Below are 6,033 nucleotides of genomic sequence, written 5' to 3' on the forward strand. Positions count from 1 at the left end.
TATTAGCCAATCACATCATATTATACATTATGCATGTTATTGTGATAGGCAAAAGGTTATTTAGATGGAAACTCCTTTGAATTGTGACTTGAAATCAAATGTGGGCATCAGCTGTCTTGATTTTAAGGTAGAGCTCTAATATATCCATCTCGATTTTCCTTGCCCACACACTTTTTCTGCTGATTCTGTAACCAGTTTTACACACCTCTCAACTGCACTGGGTGTGGCATGGGAAACTTGAGGTAGTTAAACTCCGGTAAGGGCCTTTTCTTTCAATAGAAGCAATATGTTCAGTTGACATCTTAGACAGAAGTGGCGGTGGTGTTAACTTACAGGTAGACCAATCAATTAGTTCGGTATAGTTGTTTGCACTAAAAATTGATTGAAGGTATGATGAAAGTCTCTAACGAATCCTTCGGCTAATGGCTCATTTCTGGATTTTAGGATCCTCCTGTATCCGAGTTCTCTAATGTTTGGGTTTCTTATCCATTATCATAGCCAACATGATATTTTCAGGGTGACTGAAGAATGCGTTTCCTTTGAATCACTGGATTTCAATGATATTCTTGATACTTTCTGGCAGATATCTGGTTGATTTGACTACCTTCAAAATATGCTTCGGTCCATCTTTCACAGTCCAGTTTTTTCTTTATATCAAACCACACAGGCGCATATGTCCTTCACTATGTAATTTGCAAGAGTCTGTAACTCAATTGTTGGACTAGTTTGGGAGACATACAATCTTTAAAACCCGGTTAGCACAGGTAAGCCAACGAGAGTGACTGATGGGTCCAGGATCCTTAGCAGCCAAGTCTGGATTACAGATTCTGTGTTGAATGCTCTTACAATGTCTAAAGAGGTACTGCTGATCTTTACTCAGATTGGTATTTAGTAATATAAATTACTTCTGAATGTATCGGCTCAAAATCTACAACAGGAAGTTTCTCACAGCCAGGGAGTTGTTTTCCGATTGGACCACTGAATGAAGTCTGGCCCTGTTGTAGTTCCATCCAAGTGTTCAAATAAATGCCTATATGGCAACTCATTAAAATGTAGCAAACATATAAAACCATTGCAACGAACGGCGACACTTAAGTTCTATTTTGTGTATAACACCATTTCTCCATCCAGTGTTTGTGGCTGTTCCATCACATCCGACGGCTTCACTGCACTCATATCCAAATCCCTTACTTTCTAAGTGTTCCCAAATACTGTCTGCAAATTCCATTCCCGGTCCCGTTTTTTGGTGTTACAATGGCCAATGTATTTACCACCAGGCTCACTTATCACACTGACATGTTCCTCTTTTATAGTCCTCCGGTACATTTTCGATCCAATCTTTCTCCTGAGTTATAGTTTTGTCTTTTCTTCCGTCAAAATAGATTGCGTTTACCTTCTTTGCATCTGGTTGTCTTCTTCCGTAATTACTTTTCGAATCTTCTCTTTCTCTCTTCTTATTTTTATTTCTGTCTATTACTTTTGCCATGTTTTCATCACATATTATTCCCCAAATCGTGCAAGAACACCAGTAGCTATTGCTGCGGTTGCTCTCTCCGACACCCCGAACCTGTCACTCATCAAGGATGTTGTTGTCAACGTTTGAACGCATTTGTGTAGACGAAGAAGGCAACAAAAACCCCTACATCACACTCAACATCTGGTAAATTTTTCTTAATTTTCTTTTTTTCATTACTGCAAACCACTTATAGCACCTTTGCTTGTACTGGGAAGTACTAGGCCTCAAAAGTTAGTTTGCGATTCTTGAGACAATTGTGCTCTTCTCTCTCTCTTCTTAATTTAGTTGTTTCTTGTACATCTAAACTACCAATAGCCATCATTTCTGGTTGTTCTTTGATCATACATAAATTTCAACTCAATGTCTGGAATTCTTCTAGTTTTATCACATTTACAGGCTATACTCAAAGGACAGTTGCCCTTACAGATGACAGTACCACATGTGCAATTTCAAAGTTATTTTGCATTTAACACGCAGCAATTATCAAAAAGTTTTGATTTTTGCATTCTGTATGAAAGCCTCAATTGTTTTTCTATGTAAAAAATCTTTCACAGTCTCGGTTATAAGATTTTTTTAATGCAATATAAGAGTTGTAATATGATTGGATCAATTGGACCACACGAGTGTGTTTTTGTTTGAATTGTGGGCCTTGTTGTAAATTCCAAACTACTTGAGTAGCTACACAATCGGCAATTGCTAAAAATCCTAATTCTTTCTTATTAATAGGGCTAAATAACAAAGAACGTTTATACTTCTCATCCAAGCAAACAGAGCAGGATGTCCTCATATGTTGGCAGCGACAATCCACTTAGTTCTTTGGGCACACCGATGATAGGGCACGCAATAGTCTGTCTTGTGACACGGGGAGCGTTTGGACATGCCATTTCAAAATTACAACATATAAAAAACACTTTAATCACAATGTTCATCACAGTCACCGTTTGATTTGCACTAACAACGTAAGCACTAGCAGTAACGCGGATGATTTGTAACTGACCGCCCGCGTGTCCCGTAGCCTGGGCGAGTCTATCCGTCCAAGCGGAAGGGGAGTAATGTTTTGAAGAGAGCTAACTAGTACCTTACTTTCGGCCTTTTGCGCGAATACAGTTTAGGATTATCTGTTCGGAAAGTATGTTTTCCGTGTTGGGAGAACAAATTTTGAATGGTTTTCAGTCTATTAAAATATTAACTTACTAATTTTTAGATTGAGGCATATATTTAAAAATCGTTAAAAAATCATGAAAGATCGTTTTTTTACAAAAAACGCCTCAACATCAGGCCCTTTTGCGCGGTTTCAGTTTAAAAGGAATGAGTCTAAATTTTATTTATAATTTATTAAGGCCACTCTTTAAACCCTTTTTAACTATTAGACCCCAAAAAAATTAAAATTTGAATTTTTGCGTGTTTTCGAAAATTGCCAAAATTTTAATTTTTTTTCGTAACTTTAAGCCCTCTACTACGCGATTTCAAATTTTGAAAATGATTTTATTTTATATTTTTCCTTAATAATGACGTCTATGCGCAAGTTTTTTGCGCTATTAGAATTTGATTACTCCAAAAAAAAAAAAGGTTTTTTTCGAGCCACCCCTAGTGAGAAACACCCCATCGCACAGTTAAAAGGTTTATGGATAAGACTGTGGAGAACGACAAGTATACAGTGGCCTAGAACCCCCAGTGGAGGGACGGCTGGAAGAGAACCTTTGTGTTCAGATCACGGGCACGAGTACAGATACCGAGATCGGTATACTTCAAGAAACTGGGTACGGAAGCGTCACTTTGTGGAGTTGTTACGGTTTATGTTGCTTTTATAATTTGTAACCTCTTTCGTGTGCCTGTGTCCGCTTCATTATATCCCTGTAAGCGTTCAAATCGTTTTCGTCGTACTCTTCCTTGAGTGGTGCACGTTTGAAGAGCAATTCATAAAGGACCCTTTGTAGGCGTGTAGTGTACGTTATTTATGAGTATACTGCTGTCATTATCGAATGTTATCCGATTTGTTCCCGACCATTAGTGTACTGTTTTCGTAGAGCAAGCTCAAAGTTAATGTGTGCTTCATACTTAAGCAATAGTGCGGTGTTATATGGAACAAACCTATCCATCGTGGAACAGTAACAGACCTGTTGCGTGACTTGATTTGACCGGTATTTTCTATAGTCCCGCCTGTACTGAACGAATCCTCCGTCATCTACGTGGGTTTGTCTGGCAGAAGGATTAGGGCGCGTACACATTGGGCGCGACACGCCGCGCGAACGTGCCGCGCGACAAGATAAAGCAAAGTCCGTTACACATGGGCGCTGCAATGGTGACGTGTCGCGCGGCAGGAAAAATATTACAAACATGATCAGAACTGAAATGGACGTTGAAGAGGCAGTATGTCTTTACATTTTGTATCGACGTTACAAGTCACGGAGACGAAGACAAAGACAAAAGTGGGTGCATCCAATTTTGAAAGATAGATTTAGTCATGGTGCTTTTTTTACTCTGTATCCGAAGCTGAGGAATTTCCGAGAAAAAGTTTTTTAATTATTTTTAGAATGTCAGTTGAATCATTTGATGGCCTTCTTAATATTGTTGAGGATGATTTAAAAACCTTCCACAAACTTTGTGAGGGACTGTGTTTCACCTGAAGGAAAAGCTAGTGATTACATTGAGGTAAGTGTATTTATTTAGGAATTTTAATTAATTAACAAAATGAGATAAGTAAATGTATGATAATGTAAATAAAGAACCTAGTCACACTAAATGAAAAGTCTATAACACGTGTGTTGTAGTTGACATTACTCGTACAGTTCCATTAAACTTTCCTGTGACATGACACTGTCTGTAGGTGATGTAGCTTGTGTGGGATGTGGTTCGTTGAAGTTTATTGGAGACTGGTACATGAGGGTTCATAAAGTTGTGTGCTGTACGTTGTAGGGCATATCCTGTCGTTGATGGACCTTGGCTGTACGGATTGCGGTTGTTAGGGTGGGTTATGTGGAGTAGGAGCGTATTGCTTGTGGTTGTGTGTGAATGTCTTGTGCACGATTGAATTACTTCTAGTAGTTGTATCTTAGTCCTTATCCTTACATGCTGTGGTACTCTTTTTAGTTCTTTATACAAGGGACAAGCAAAAAAGCTTATCTTCATCATCACTTTCTGGCAACGTCTGACTTTCTCTCAAGGAAATGCTCTTGGTCAAGGTTATCAGAGAAGTGCTTGTCCACAGGGTTCATTTTAGGTCTTTTAATTTCCACTGCTAAAGAGGTCGTTGAGGGCATTGGTCAAATCTTCATTGTCTGATCGTTCATCTACATCTTGCAAGACGGTGGTTTCATCTTCCTCGATGCTAACTTTGAGTTTCCTTATTTCGCATGGTGTTTTCCAAAAACATCAATCTTTGAAAATATATGTAAGGTGTGCTCTTTACAGCTGCTGACCCTGACTTAGTCGTCTTTTTTCTTTCTCAGCTCCCTTGCAAAACTGTCTCTCAAATTCTTTCCATCTTTTTTGAAGTGAAGCACCTAAAAAAAAAAACACATACACTAACATAATTGTTTAGAAACATTTCTTTACTAATGCGAGTGTGTTTATTTTTCAGGTATTTAGCTACTGGATGTTTTCTTTCGTTGAACTGCACTACAACTATAGATTGGGAAAGTCTACAGTATGCAGCGTTGGTCAAGCAAGTATGTGCTGTTAATCTGGAACAAACTCAAATGTATTTGCATACCAACAACCACAGAAGAGAAGTGGAAAGAAGTAAGTGACGAATTTCTCCGCTAATGCCAATTTCCCTAAACTGTCTTGGAGCTGTAGACTGTAAACACATTAGGACTACAGCAACCTGAACATACGGGGTCACTTTTCTACAACTACAAACACTATTTCTCAATGATCCTGCTAGCTGTTTGCGATGCAAACTATAGTTTCTTGTTTGTTGATGTTGGAGCCTACGGAAAAAAGTAATGATTCTTCTATTTTTCAAGAATCCACATTTTACAAAAAGCTTATACAAAACAAGTTGAATATTCCTGATCCGAAACCAATTTCAAATAGAGACGCAACACCTCTACCATATGTATTGGTTGGTGACGATGCCTTTGGTCTCAGCAAAAACATCATGCGCCCATACGTTGGAAAGATGTTAGAACACTCCAAGCGAATATTCAACTACCGACTTTCCAGGGCTAGAAGGTACATAGAATGCACTTTTTGGAATTTTAGCAAAACAAATGGCGAATTTTCCATAGGCGTATTAATGTGAATCGTAGACTTTGCAGAAAAAACATTATTTTGGCGTGTTTGTACGCTACACAACTATGTTCGTCAGCGAGATGGTTGTAGATACGAAGATACCTTGTATGCAGCACCGTTTGTCAATGTGGAAAACGTAGTACAACGCCCAAAACACATACGCGAAAGAAGTAAGGCTGGTACTATACGGACGCTAAATGCGTCGCGTTTAATGCGTTCGCGTTAACGCCAAAGTTCGGCGCATAAGTTGGACTACTAGTCCAGACTATACGGAACGCAAA

The sequence above is a fragment of the Homalodisca vitripennis genome, unplaced genomic scaffold (genome assembly GCF_021130785.1).
Source record: "Homalodisca vitripennis isolate AUS2020 unplaced genomic scaffold, UT_GWSS_2.1 ScUCBcl_1031;HRSCAF=4140, whole genome shotgun sequence".
Classification (NCBI taxonomy): domain Eukaryota; kingdom Metazoa; phylum Arthropoda; class Insecta; order Hemiptera; family Cicadellidae; genus Homalodisca; species Homalodisca vitripennis.